Genomic DNA, 12,843 nt, shown 5'->3' with positions numbered 1-12,843 from the left:
TTATATATATATATATATATATATATATATATATATATATATATATATATATATATATATATATATATATATATATATATATATATATATATATATATATATATATATATATATATATATATACACCTGCTTTAAATTGATAACCAGGTTCTAAACTGTCTTAGTTTAGTTTTCGGGGATGAGATTGGGGTTATTGTTATTTTTTTTAATTTTTAGATTCCTTTGTTGATTGGTGGATGCGGACAGGGTTTTTTTTAGCCATTCTTTAATATTCTTAATTTCATTCCATTAATTTATATTTGTGCTTTTTTAAAATTATATAAGCAGTTTTCTTTCCTTAGTTCAAATAATTGCCTTAGTTAATGATACCTAGACTTAAAAGGATTTTATAACATCTATATGAAAAACACATAAACTATTAGGTCATTCAATTCAATTGGGTTAGGCCTTCTCTCTCCAATTACATAATCTAGAGTCCCACCGGAATTTGTTTTTCCGAACTGCCTGACTGGTTAAGTAATAGACTCTTCAAAAAAGTTTTTGGAAAAGATTACAGTTTTCTTTACCTGGCTCAAATTTTAAGAATTAATAATAAACAAAGCAACTGTTATCATTTTCTTTATGTTCTTATTCTAACTTGTGTGTTTTTTTTTTTTTTTTTGTCAGTGAGAAAACGTAAAAAAAAGAAAAAAAAAAAATCACTCCTGTATTCTTGAAATAAAGCCAAAAGTATAAAATGTGTGTCTCATGGAACAGCCTATGAAATCGATGTTGGTAGATTGGGGTTCTTTTCAGTGTGCTAATACTTTAATTTTAAATGGTAACGTTTCAATTTTATTACCTTCTATGCATGACTTTTTTCCCAGGAGCACATAGGCGTCGAAAGCAAATTGAAAGGGAGGGGGGGGGGGCTAATTGAAAGGGGGAGGGGGCGTATCTGAGTTAAAAAATAAAAATACGAGATTGAGTGTAGCTTAACATGATATATGTTATTTACATTGAAATTAAATTTTTCACCGATTTTGAACTTGAATAACCTCATGTTTCCATAGTATAGATTGATTTAAAAAAAAAACTGTGTCTGTTAATTAAATGCGGAATCGGAAATTAAAATGGTTATTGTTTTAAATTTCAAATATCTTTGAAATGTGACTGATTTAAATTGTGTAATTTACAGGAAAGTCATATTTTATATAGGTAATATATATAAGTAATAAAACAAATAGAAAGATCTTTTAATTTAGGTGGTCTGAACTTATTAAAAAAACGCCATACATGGCTTTAAATAGTTCTTACAATTCGTTCCTAAATACACAGGGACCTGATTTTCTGCATGTTTTCCAAAGGCCTATTAGCTAGAAATTCTCTCTTTTTATTTGGAAATGCAGGCCCGTCAAAACGTCGATCGTAAAAAATGTATTGACTATTTCAAAATAATTTCAATCTTTAATCAGTATCTCTGAGTCATCTCTCAAGCCAAAGACTCAATTTACATTTTCCGTTCATAATTTGTTCATTCTCTGTCATCGTCGTTGGCTTTCTCGGTATATTGTCATACTGTTCAAGGTAGCTCAGTTGGTAGGCGCGTGAAAACACGTGCATGCAGGGGTGCTGCAATCTGATTGGTTGAAACTTTAAATGTCTATAACTCCCTTGGTTTTCAATAAAACAGGATGAAATTTACGACATGGATAGGCACATAGAGCTCCTACATTACGATGCTATCAAAATTGAATGCAAGGCCATGCATGCGTGTATGCTGAATTCTGATTGTCTAATACTTAAAGGGTTACATCTCTCTTATTTTTCAATGAAATTCTTTAATATTTAACACAAAAGTATGTATTGTGAGACACTATAAGAAAATTAAAGTGAAAAATGAAGAAAACATGTGCAAGCACATGCGCGGAAATTTGATTGGCTAATACCCTTATGGCTATATTGGAGTAGCTTTCCAATGAAATTCCCTTAAAAATAAAGTGTCCATCTATATTACAAAAGTATTGTCTAATTTATTGAAGCTTGTAGGGAATGGGGCATCATAAAGGATCGGGGAGCCGTTTGGGGAACATCTGTAACGGTTCCCGTTACAACAAGCACTAGTTGTGTTTAGAGTTTATTAAATATACATTGTGCATTTGTTAACTGAACAGATGATTAATCTACAACTTTTATCATTGAAATCACATTGTGATAGAGAATTTTTCATTTCAGAACAAATTATTTTAAAAATTATGAAAGGTTAAACATTGTGGTACAAATCAAGATACAGTCCAAGTATATCATATCACGATACACTTTAGTCATATCGTTTCAACACTGCATTTGTCCTTCCTCTCTCAACAGATGAACACTGAACAGGACTATGTGTTTACATCATTTAGTCTTTCAAAGTGTGAAAAATTAAAGCTTTATCAAATTGAATTGATGTTATTTTTATTTAAATGAATATAAATACGAAAGTAATGTCACAGCCTTGTATAAGTATAAAGATGAAGAAATAAAACACAACACGGTTGCTGGGTTCGATATTTAATATATTCTACGTTATATACAGAAAAAGGGTGACCTGAAATATAATAACAGGTATTTAATATTTTTCACCTCACTCACAACATCATGCTAATAATTTAAAATAACAAATTTAGATAATTTAGAAATTACTTCATTTAAATAAAATGATCAAATAGATACTGAAAAATAATTGTATACTAAGAAATAATTTAACAATTATTTCTTACCGTAAATCCTAGAGTGGATATCACAATTATCGTAAGAAAAATTTATGTTGGGGAAAGAGTGCGTCTTCTCTCCCCAAAGTCTAAGGTTAGAGTGCCCAAGAATTAGTATTGGCGCGAATGCGCAGGGGACAGAGAAAAACCAGTTTGACCACTCACTCTCGTACTCTGACTGACCACTCACCCGTATAAATGAATGAATAAGGAAATGAATGAACGTAGAAAATTCCGTAGTGAAAACGTTATTCACTGGTCACTTTACTTATATGATGCCTTATAAGAATATAAAATTTCTACTCCTTCAACAGTTTTGATGCTACAAGTAGACTACACTAGTCTACATATTCTTTTGTCAGTTTTCTTCTTCGATCAAATTTTGTACTAGCCGTAACTCGACAACTGTTTAACATTAAGACTTCAAACTTGGAACATGGAGAGGTGGTATGGAGGTGGGATTGAAGCCACCGAATCTTTTAGACCTTTTCCTTTTGTTAAGGTCAAGGTCAATCTTAGCATAAAAATATAATCCAGGCTATAACCTGAGAACCCTTTGACATTAGGATTTCACACTTATAACATTGAAAGAAGACATTTACACAAGATGCACTATACCAAAATTTTGACCTTGACTCCTTTCTTAATTCAATGTCAAATTGAGAAAAAACACCTCCAAACCATAACTTAAGAACCCATTGAAATTTCAAATTCAATCTTGGAACAGGGAGAGGAGGTATGGAGAAAGGGTGCATGCTAATAATTTTTTACCTTGACCCATTTATAAAGTCAAGGTTAATCTTTTAGATGAAAATATAATTCAGGGCATAATCTGAAAATCCTTCGACATTATAAATTCTAATTTGGAGCATGAATAAAAGATACTGACACAAAATTGCTGCATCATTTTTTTTTACCTAGACCCTTTCTTCATTTAAGGTCAAATTCAGAAAAAAAGACAACTAGACCATAACTCATGAAATCTTTCACATTAAGACTTTAAACGTCATTGTTTGCCCCCCCCCCCCTTACCCCATTTGACCCCAAGGATGAAAATGAAAATTCCGAAACCTTATTGCACATCTACGGGACACCAATATCATCTTCCAAAAGATGATAAGGTTATTACATAAAATGTAAGAGTAGTTATGGGAACCAGGGTCTTTTTGAATAAAAAAAAAAAAACGCCTTATTCGAACCCCATTTGACGCCAAGGGTGAAAATGAAAATTCCAAAACCTTTTCGTACATCTACATGACACAACCAATTATCTTCCAAAAGATCATTAGGCTACTGCATTAAATTAGGAGTTCTGGGAACCAGGTTTGGTAGAAAAACATCATTTTCGATCCCCATTTGACCCCTAGGGTGAAATTGAAAATTCCGAAACCTTATGGCACAAATACAGGACACCATCAATTATCTTCCGAAAGATGATTAGGCTACTGCGTAAAATGTAGGAGGAGTTCTGGTAACCAGGCTTTTGTAGGAAAGAAAAAATGTCCTTTTTTGACCCCGTTTTGCCCCCAGGGTTAAATTGAAAATTCCAAAACCTTATTTCACATCTATAGGACACCACCTATCATATTCCAAAAAAAATTAGTTGAATTCTGCTTAAAATGTAGGAGTAGTTAGATTAAGAAGAATTATTAATTAATAGTGATCATAATATTATTTATAGTTTCAAATGAGGTAATACGAATAAGTATTAATTGAAATTATATGTATCATAAATAAATAAACAACACCATTTTTATATTTCCCCGCTGATGTCAGAATTCATCTCCCGAGATAGCACATTTAACATCTTTGCATTATTAACACAAGCACTTGACGTTTTAAACCTTTCTCTTTATTGAAAAAAATATCCCGATACTATTATTATAGTAGGGGAATATTGTTATAAATTAAGAGTAAGGTTTAAAATGTCAAGTGTCTGTGAATATTAATTACAAACCGTGCATTCGTCATTAAAATTCTATCTTCAGAATAATTTCTTAAAACAATTAAAGAAAACTTTCTGACTATCCTCCTTACAATTACATTTTCAGAAGAAATTTATTCATTCGATCATTTGATTAGTTTAAAGAAAAGCATCTGACAAACAAAACTAAATTTAATGTTATTCTATTTTCACTTTTGTATTTTTTTCCACATGCACATGATTTTTTATAACTTATAAAACAACAAATTATTAAGGATAACAACCTATACATGATTTAAAATTACCTCAGAAAGTATACCTCTGTTTGAAGATTAATATTCATCCACTAGTCTGGCTGTATTTTAAGTATTCATTGGTCATTTTAAGGATTTGTTTTACGAGTTTTTCTATAAATATTGTTATTAACTTAAGGATCTATCACGATTTTAAGAAATAGTGATGCATCAGGACATATTTAATATATCTGCTTGTTTCCTTCTTTTGTAGTAAATCAAAAATAATGTTTTGGCTACAACTTGTATATCAGTGTTGTTCATCAAAAAGCATAACTTACATGTACCAATTTCGCTTAATTAGAACGAGCAAAGTTTGCTTCTAAGATTTTGGACTGTATAAATCGTAGAGAAAATCGCTAATAACAAAATGCACGGCTGTATTAAAAGCATGTGTATTAAATACATGAATTTCAAAAAAAAAAAAAAAAAAAAAAAAAAAAAAAAAAACTCAATAAAAGAAATTAACCAAGGATTTTGAACATCAAATTATCATAAAATTCCACATTTTCATAAATTTCAATAAATCAGTGCAGACATTATTGAAATCAGGTCATCAACGACAATCAAGGCATTCAAGAATCAGTGCATTATACCTCTTTAACTTTCAAAAGCGCTTTTGAGCAATAGATAGTGCATATCTTCTCAAAAAAATTCTTTAAATAACTTTTATTTATCATATCTAAAATAAATCCGATTTGATAGTGAAATTTTTGTATTATAAAGTTATCAGGTCATTACACCCCAATATCAGGGATTATACCCCTGTCAAATTCATCTGTCAAATAATTTTTTTTTTTTTTTTTTTTTTTTTTTTTTTTTTGCTTTTTCTTTCATGGATCTTATAGACAATTAGTATCTGGATTATAATCATATAAAAGAAAATTGTTTTAGCACTTTACAACTTCATATTTTAGAATTTATATGTGATCAGGTCAATCAGGGCATTATACTACCAGGGCATTATACCTCCCTCTTTATCTTTTGCTGTTAGCATTGTTTACAATTTTCTGTTGATTGTTTTTCTATACCAAAAGGAATATACAAGCCTGATATAGCATCCCCACTAGGTGTATAAATAGTATGCTACTACATGTAAAGCAATGTTATTTCTGTGTTATCAATTGGATATACACCGATTGACTGATATGTAATTCTTATACAAGTGTCGCAATGGTCGACAAATTACCTGCCCATACTCTCCGGATTAGGTCGAATATGTCTAGCAGACGTCTGGCAAGATGGAGGTCAGGAGATCAATGTTATTCTAGACAGGTCGTATATAAATGAGTCGGGATGTGGTACCACACACCTCCCATCCTTGTAGAGCCAAGGACATCCATTGGCCAATTTAACCAACATCATAAATTATATATACCCCCCCCTCCCCCCCTGAAATATTGTACAAAATTACTTAAAATTAAGCTCTTACAAAATATGGAGAAAAAATACAAATCATGATTATTTTCAACAAAGTTTTGTGAGAGACATAATCCCTTCACTCATACAAATTGCAAGAGTAACCATTTTACTGTTACAATTAAAATACACTGTATATACATGCCTTTGTACACATACATGAGAGACAAAAAACAAAACTAACTAGATGCTGTCATGGGACAGTAATACCCACACTAAGGTGTTTGCCTCTAAAGGCACACTCCTCCATATTGGGCTTACCAAGGTAAAAGTCAAAATAATTCTATAATTTACACCATACATGTATTCGTCAAATCAAGCATAAAATGCTCAGTTGACCCTGTGACCTATGAGCCTCTTATAGGCATTTCCTTTACTGAATTCATTACCAGTCTGAAATAACAGAATTTAATTGATGATGTAAATTAGGTTTTCATAAAAGGGTGGATATAAATTTTGTCCCATAATTATAACTTTTTTAAATTTATTTTCTCAAAAACAAATAATATTATTTTAGTTCAAAGCGTTTTTGATGAATTTATCAAAATGTGCAAACATTTTTTTTAGCATTTGATTAGGCAAAAACCTCCTTGAAAAGCAATACCCAATCAATATTGCCCCCCCCCCCAACACACACACACACACACACACACACCCTCACTCACACACACACACACACACACACCCTCACACAAACACCCTTACACGAACACACACATACACACACACACACAATTTGCCTGTTTTTGAAAATGGGCCTAGATGGCAAAGTTATGTTAAAACATCGTTTGTTATGATTATTTAAAATTTGTTCTTGTTCTGTACATGTATGTGAAAACCTTTTTGAATTTCTACATCACATTGGGCTTGCGTAATCCTACTAGTACTAGTACTAGTTTTACCAATATCGTTTTCAGATTGCACATTGTGCAGTGTGGTGTACACATCATTACATGTATATCAGTAGAAATTATTTCATTTTGTGTTTTAATTGGATTATATTTCATAAAGTTGACAAGACCTATGACAGTCGGTAAGTACAAGTTTAAGTATAGATTGGGGTAAAATAAACCGAAATGCAAATGGTTAGGTTAATGTTTAAAAAGGATCAAAGATCATCAGATGCCACAATAGACGAATTTCACATTCTGAAGAGTAATCTCCCGTTGTCGACATTACATTCAGTTACAGGCACAGATCCAGAAACTTTTTTTTTCCGGTGAGGGGGGGGGGGGGGTTCCACACCTCAGTCAAAAAGAACTTGTATATATTTACATTTTTTTATGTCAAAACAAAGTATTACTTTGCATACATGACAAACAGGGGTCTGGGAAGGGGCGAGGGGAAGGAGTTATTTCTTTACGTCTTAATTGTTGAAAACTCCTAAAATGAATGTTAACCTCAAATCCGACTTGTACGCCTTCATTATTTTTAAGTGGTGATGTCTCCAAATGAGTGAAAAATTCCCGAGAAGGACATTTAACAACAAACAAACAAATGACTTAAAAAACACAATATACAATGTCATGTACATTTTTATTAGTCAACAGATATACTTCTGGTCATATCTCTAGTTCTCCCTTGAATCAGAAATGATGATATAAATATGTTTAGAACGATTAAGAGTTGAAAAGTCTGTGCATCTTAAAATTGACTAAGCTCTGTGGTTGAAATAGTTATACCAGTTTAGCTTATTTTGCTACTCAAAGCACCTTGATTAACTTTTTTTAATCATACTGTTTTCTGAAATGTGCAGTTTTTCAACATGGATACAAGTAATACATTTTCAGCTTCTGAAAACAATGCATGAAAAAAAAAAACAAACTGCTATTCAAATACTGTCACTCTTTCCAAGGACTTGTGATCATAAGTTTTTAGCTCACTTGAGTATTTCTGGTTTTCTGATCACATTTTGACTGTCATCCATCTGTCCGTCTGTAAACTTTTCACATTTTTGTCTTCTTCGCTAGAACCACTGGGCCAATTTCAACCAACCTTGCCACAAAGCATCTTCGGGTAAAGGGGATTCAAGTTTGTTTAAATGAAGAGACACATCCTCTTCCAAGGGAGGATAAACAAGAATTAGTGAAAATTTGGTGGTATCATTTAAAAAAGTCTTATCAAGAACCACTGACTGGGCCCAAAAAGTTGAAAATTTGTTTACATAGACTTCGTGTAGATTCAAATTTGTTCAAATTATGACCCACTGGGGTAGGATGGGGCCTCATATGGGGATCCAAAGATTTACATAGAAAAATGCAGGGGATTTTTTTTTTCATCATAAATCTTCTTCTCAAGAACAGCAAGGGCATTATTGCCCCCTGTTTTTGCGACAGGGACCTTGGGGACATTAAATCACATTTGTCTGTCAATCTGTCCGTTAGTCAGTCTGTCCGTATGTCACAATGAATTTAACCTTGCTCATAACTTTTGAATAATAAGAGATAGAGCTTTCATATTTCACATGTACATTACCTACAAGAACTTTCTAAATATACTATGATTTTTGAACCCATGAACTTTAAGTTTGACCTACTTTTCAAAAAAAAATTACATTATTTTAAATTGATCATTAAATAGAGAAAAGATAGGGCACTCATATTGTAGGTGTATATTACCTGTGACAAGACCTTTCTAGAAATATCATGACTTTTGACTCTGTGACATTGACCTTGAAGATTAACCTACTTTTCAAAAATGTTGTATTTCCTTGTAACTTTTGATTGAGAAGAGATAAGACTTTCATATTTGACATGTGCATTACCTGTAACAAGATGTTTCCGAGCATGCTATGATTTTTTACCCCTTGACCTTGACGTTTTACCTAATTTTCAAAAAAAAATTCACATTATTTTAAATTGATCATTTGAAAGAGAAAAGATAGGGCATTCATATTATACATGTACATTACCTGTTACAAGACCTTTCTAAATATATCATGACTTTTGACTCTGTGACATCGACCTTGAAGTTTAACCTACTTTTCAAAAATGTTATATTTTCTAATAACTTTTGATTGAGAAGAGATATGACTTTCAAACTTGACATGTAAATTACCTATAACAAGATATTTCCCAGCATGCTATGATTTTCTACCCCTTGACCTTGATATTTTACTAATTTTCAGAAATTTTAACTTTGGTGATTACTTTTGAATGACATATGATAGGGCGTGCATTTTTGAAACAATATGCCATAAATAATGGCATCCCATCCACTAAGACATGGAAAGCAGGGGACCACAATTCTTTGAATTTGCTTGTTAGTCATTTTGATATTGAAACATCCTCATATAGTGTAGATTCAAGTTTTTTATGCCCCGCCACGAATGTGGCCGAGGCATATAATGTTTGTCATGTCCGTCTTCTGTCCTTCCATCCTTCCGTCTGTCCTTCCGTCTGTCCTTCTGTCGCGCTTTGCTTTTAGCTCATTTTAAAGCTCAGTTTCAAAGAAACTCTCCAAGATATTTTTATCAAACTTCATATGCTGAAAGATATTGATAAGAGCTATGCAACTGCATCAACATATTTTGACGTTAACCTTTCCTTTGACCTTGACCTCACTTTTCTTAAACTAGTTTTATTCAAGATAACATTAAAAATAGTGTAATCAAACTTCATATGTTGATGCATACTGATGTAAGCTTTTCAACTGCATCAACCTTTTTGACCTTGACATTTCCTTTGACCTTGACCTCACTTTTCTTTAATTAGTGTCTAGATCAGTTTTGAATAAACAATTCAAGATGTATTTATCAAATTTCATATGCTGACATATACTGCTGAGAACTATCAATTGCATCAACTCTTTTGACCTTGGCTTTTCCATTGACCTTGACCTCACTTTTTTAAATTCGTGTTTATCTACGTTTAAAAAAAAACCATTTATGATATTTTTATCAAACTTCATATGCTAATAGCAAATACATACTGATGTAAGCTTTTCAACTACATCACCATTTTGACCTCAACCTTTCCTTTGACCATGCCCTCTCTTTTCTTGAATAGATTGTTAAGCTCAGTTTTAAATAAATCATTCAAAATATTTTTATCAAACCTAATATGCTGAAATGTATTAGTGAGAGGTATTCAACTTAATCAAAACTTTTCACCTTGCACTTCCCTGTGACCTTGACCTCCCTTCTCTTTAATTTGTATTTTGCTTAGTTTTAAAGAAACAATTTAAGATATTTTCATGCAAGCAGGCACTTATACATAATTTGATGAGAATTTATCGTCTATATCCATTTTCTTTAGATTTTAGTTTTAATTTTTAAAAGGAACTGTTCAAGATATTCTCATCAAACTTCATACACTCATACAAATTTTCATGTTGCATTAGTAATATACATTCGGCGGGGAATTCATATAATATCGACATATTTCTAGTTTTCAAATCATGACCTCTGAGGTAAGGTTCAGGTCACAATAAGGGATCAAAGTTTTATATAGGAATTTAAGGGAAAAAAATCTTCAAAATTCTTCTTTCCAAGAACAACAAGACCATGATTAATACGGAATCATTCTCAAGAAGTGTAGATTCAAGTTTGTACAAATCATGACCCCATGGATTAGGGAGGGGCCATTTTTTTCTGCCCCTATTTGCCCTCCACATGGAAATGCAAATTTTGAAACCATTTTACACATCCACAGGACAAAAACCAATCATCTACAAAATGGTCATGATTTAAGGCTAATGCATGAAATACATGTATAAGGGATGTTCTGGGAACCAGGGTGTTTAAACTTGATAATTTTTTTTTAAATTGACCCCCATTTGACCCCCAGGGTGAAAATAGAAATTCCGAAACCTTAATGCACATTTACAGGACACCACCCACCATCTCCCAAAAGATTATTAGGCTTCTATGTAAAACGTAAGAGGAGTTCTTGGAACCAGGGGCTTTTTGCATTAAAAAAAGTCAATTTTCGACCCCCAATTGACTCCCAGGGTGAAAATGAGGATTCCGAAACCTTAATGCATATCTACATGACACCACCCACCATCTCCAAAAAAAATTATTAGGCTACTGTGTAAAATGTAAGAGAAATTCTGGGAACCAGAGGCTTTCTGCATAAAAAAAAAGTCATTTTTCGACCCCCATTTGACCTCCAGGGTGAAAATGAAAATTCCGAAACCTTACTGTACATGTACAGGACACCACCAACCATCTCCCAAAAGATGATTAGGCTACTGTGTAAAATGTAACAGGAGTTTTAGAAAGAAGAGTGTGACAGATGGACGGACGGACATGAGTAACAACAATAAACCCGAACTTTCTTTAGAAAGTGCGGGTATAATAATGCTTCTCACTGTCGTTGAGTCCAGAAGTTGATCTTTGGTACAAATCCACAAGATGTTCTTTGAATTTTTCTTCAGCTTCATACGTTGGTTATTTCTTATACGAAGAGCACTAATACCATTCTGACATATTTCAGCCTCAGCTTCCCTAATCACAGTTCCCTTCATGATCTTGACTGATGTATTGGAGTCAGAGTTGTTGTAGAGCCACTTCCACGAACCTCAGATTTTAGATACAAGGGGGAAACAACAGACACCGGATAAGGGTTTATATAGTTTAACTGGATCTTTGGCTATAGTGGTACCTGTGGGTGGTGCACACGTGTTCTCCGTATCCAGACATGAGAGTTTGGATACCCTTGATGTGGATGGAATAACAACTTCACTCCAAGCTTCTTTTGCTCAAGAGAAAACACCCCATCCTTGATGTTGATTATCCAATAGTTGGCTTCTAGAAATTCGAGTCCTATGATCAAGCTGGTCAATACTTTTCTCTGGATCAACTTCATTTGTCGGTACAGGTGGCGTGTTGTACACTTGGCCTTGCAACCTTAATAGTTAACTTCATCACGAAGCATCTGAATGCTTTTGTTCATCTCCAATAAGGTGAGATGCAGTTGTTTAGCACTTTTATCCTCTGCTGTGTGTTCAGGCTGATTTGCCGAAGTCTCTGGTTGAGCCTTCTGAATGGTAACAATACCTGTCTCATTCCATGCTGTCCATTGAGAAAGTGGAATCTGGGTCACATCAGCCACATCATTAAAATAAAAATCTTCTTTGGTTTCTTTTAGCTGAAGAATTCTTTTGGCTTTAGCTTGTCAGTTGCCCTACAATGATTTCAAGTCCATCTCCGAGGCTTTGCATAGATTGATTGGTTTATTTATAGCATTATCAATGAAATATTTTATTTTTCAAAAAAATTACAAGGAAATAGAGTGATAGCTTAGAGCAAAAGCAGAGCCAGTGGCCCCAATACCTACACGGTGTGTTGGGGCTATATTGTCAGAATACAGAAATTACTATCTCAATTATTATACTACTAAACTCTTCTTTTTCTTTTTTTAACTCGAATTTTGAAATAATTTGCCAAAAAATTCCTAAAGGAATAATCTAAATTTGAGAAACACTTAAAATATTATGGCACGAAATGCGCACCTTATATTAAAAGCGAGGG

General features: G+C 32.8%; 1 long non-coding RNA gene across 1 annotated transcript in view; it reads left to right on the top strand.

Annotated features, from left to right (window-relative positions):
* The first annotated feature begins 2,178 nt into the window (after window positions 1-2,178).
* LOC133198008 (uncharacterized) overlaps window positions 2,179-12,843 on the top strand; it is a 104,690-nt gene continuing 94,025 nt past the window's right edge. Inside the window, exon 1 of the long non-coding RNA XR_009722481.1 lies at window positions 2,179-2,190. This is a non-coding gene — a long non-coding RNA (uncharacterized LOC133198008). The remainder of the gene's footprint in view (window positions 2,191-12,843) is intronic.

This window comes from Saccostrea echinata, unplaced genomic scaffold (genome assembly GCF_033153115.1).
Source record: "Saccostrea echinata isolate AGI-Se365-2 ecotype Australia unplaced genomic scaffold, CSIRO_AGI_Sech_v1 ptg000032l, whole genome shotgun sequence".
Classification (NCBI taxonomy): domain Eukaryota; kingdom Metazoa; phylum Mollusca; class Bivalvia; order Ostreida; family Ostreidae; genus Saccostrea; species Saccostrea echinata.
This window is presented reverse-complemented; position numbering and strand designations above follow the sequence as displayed.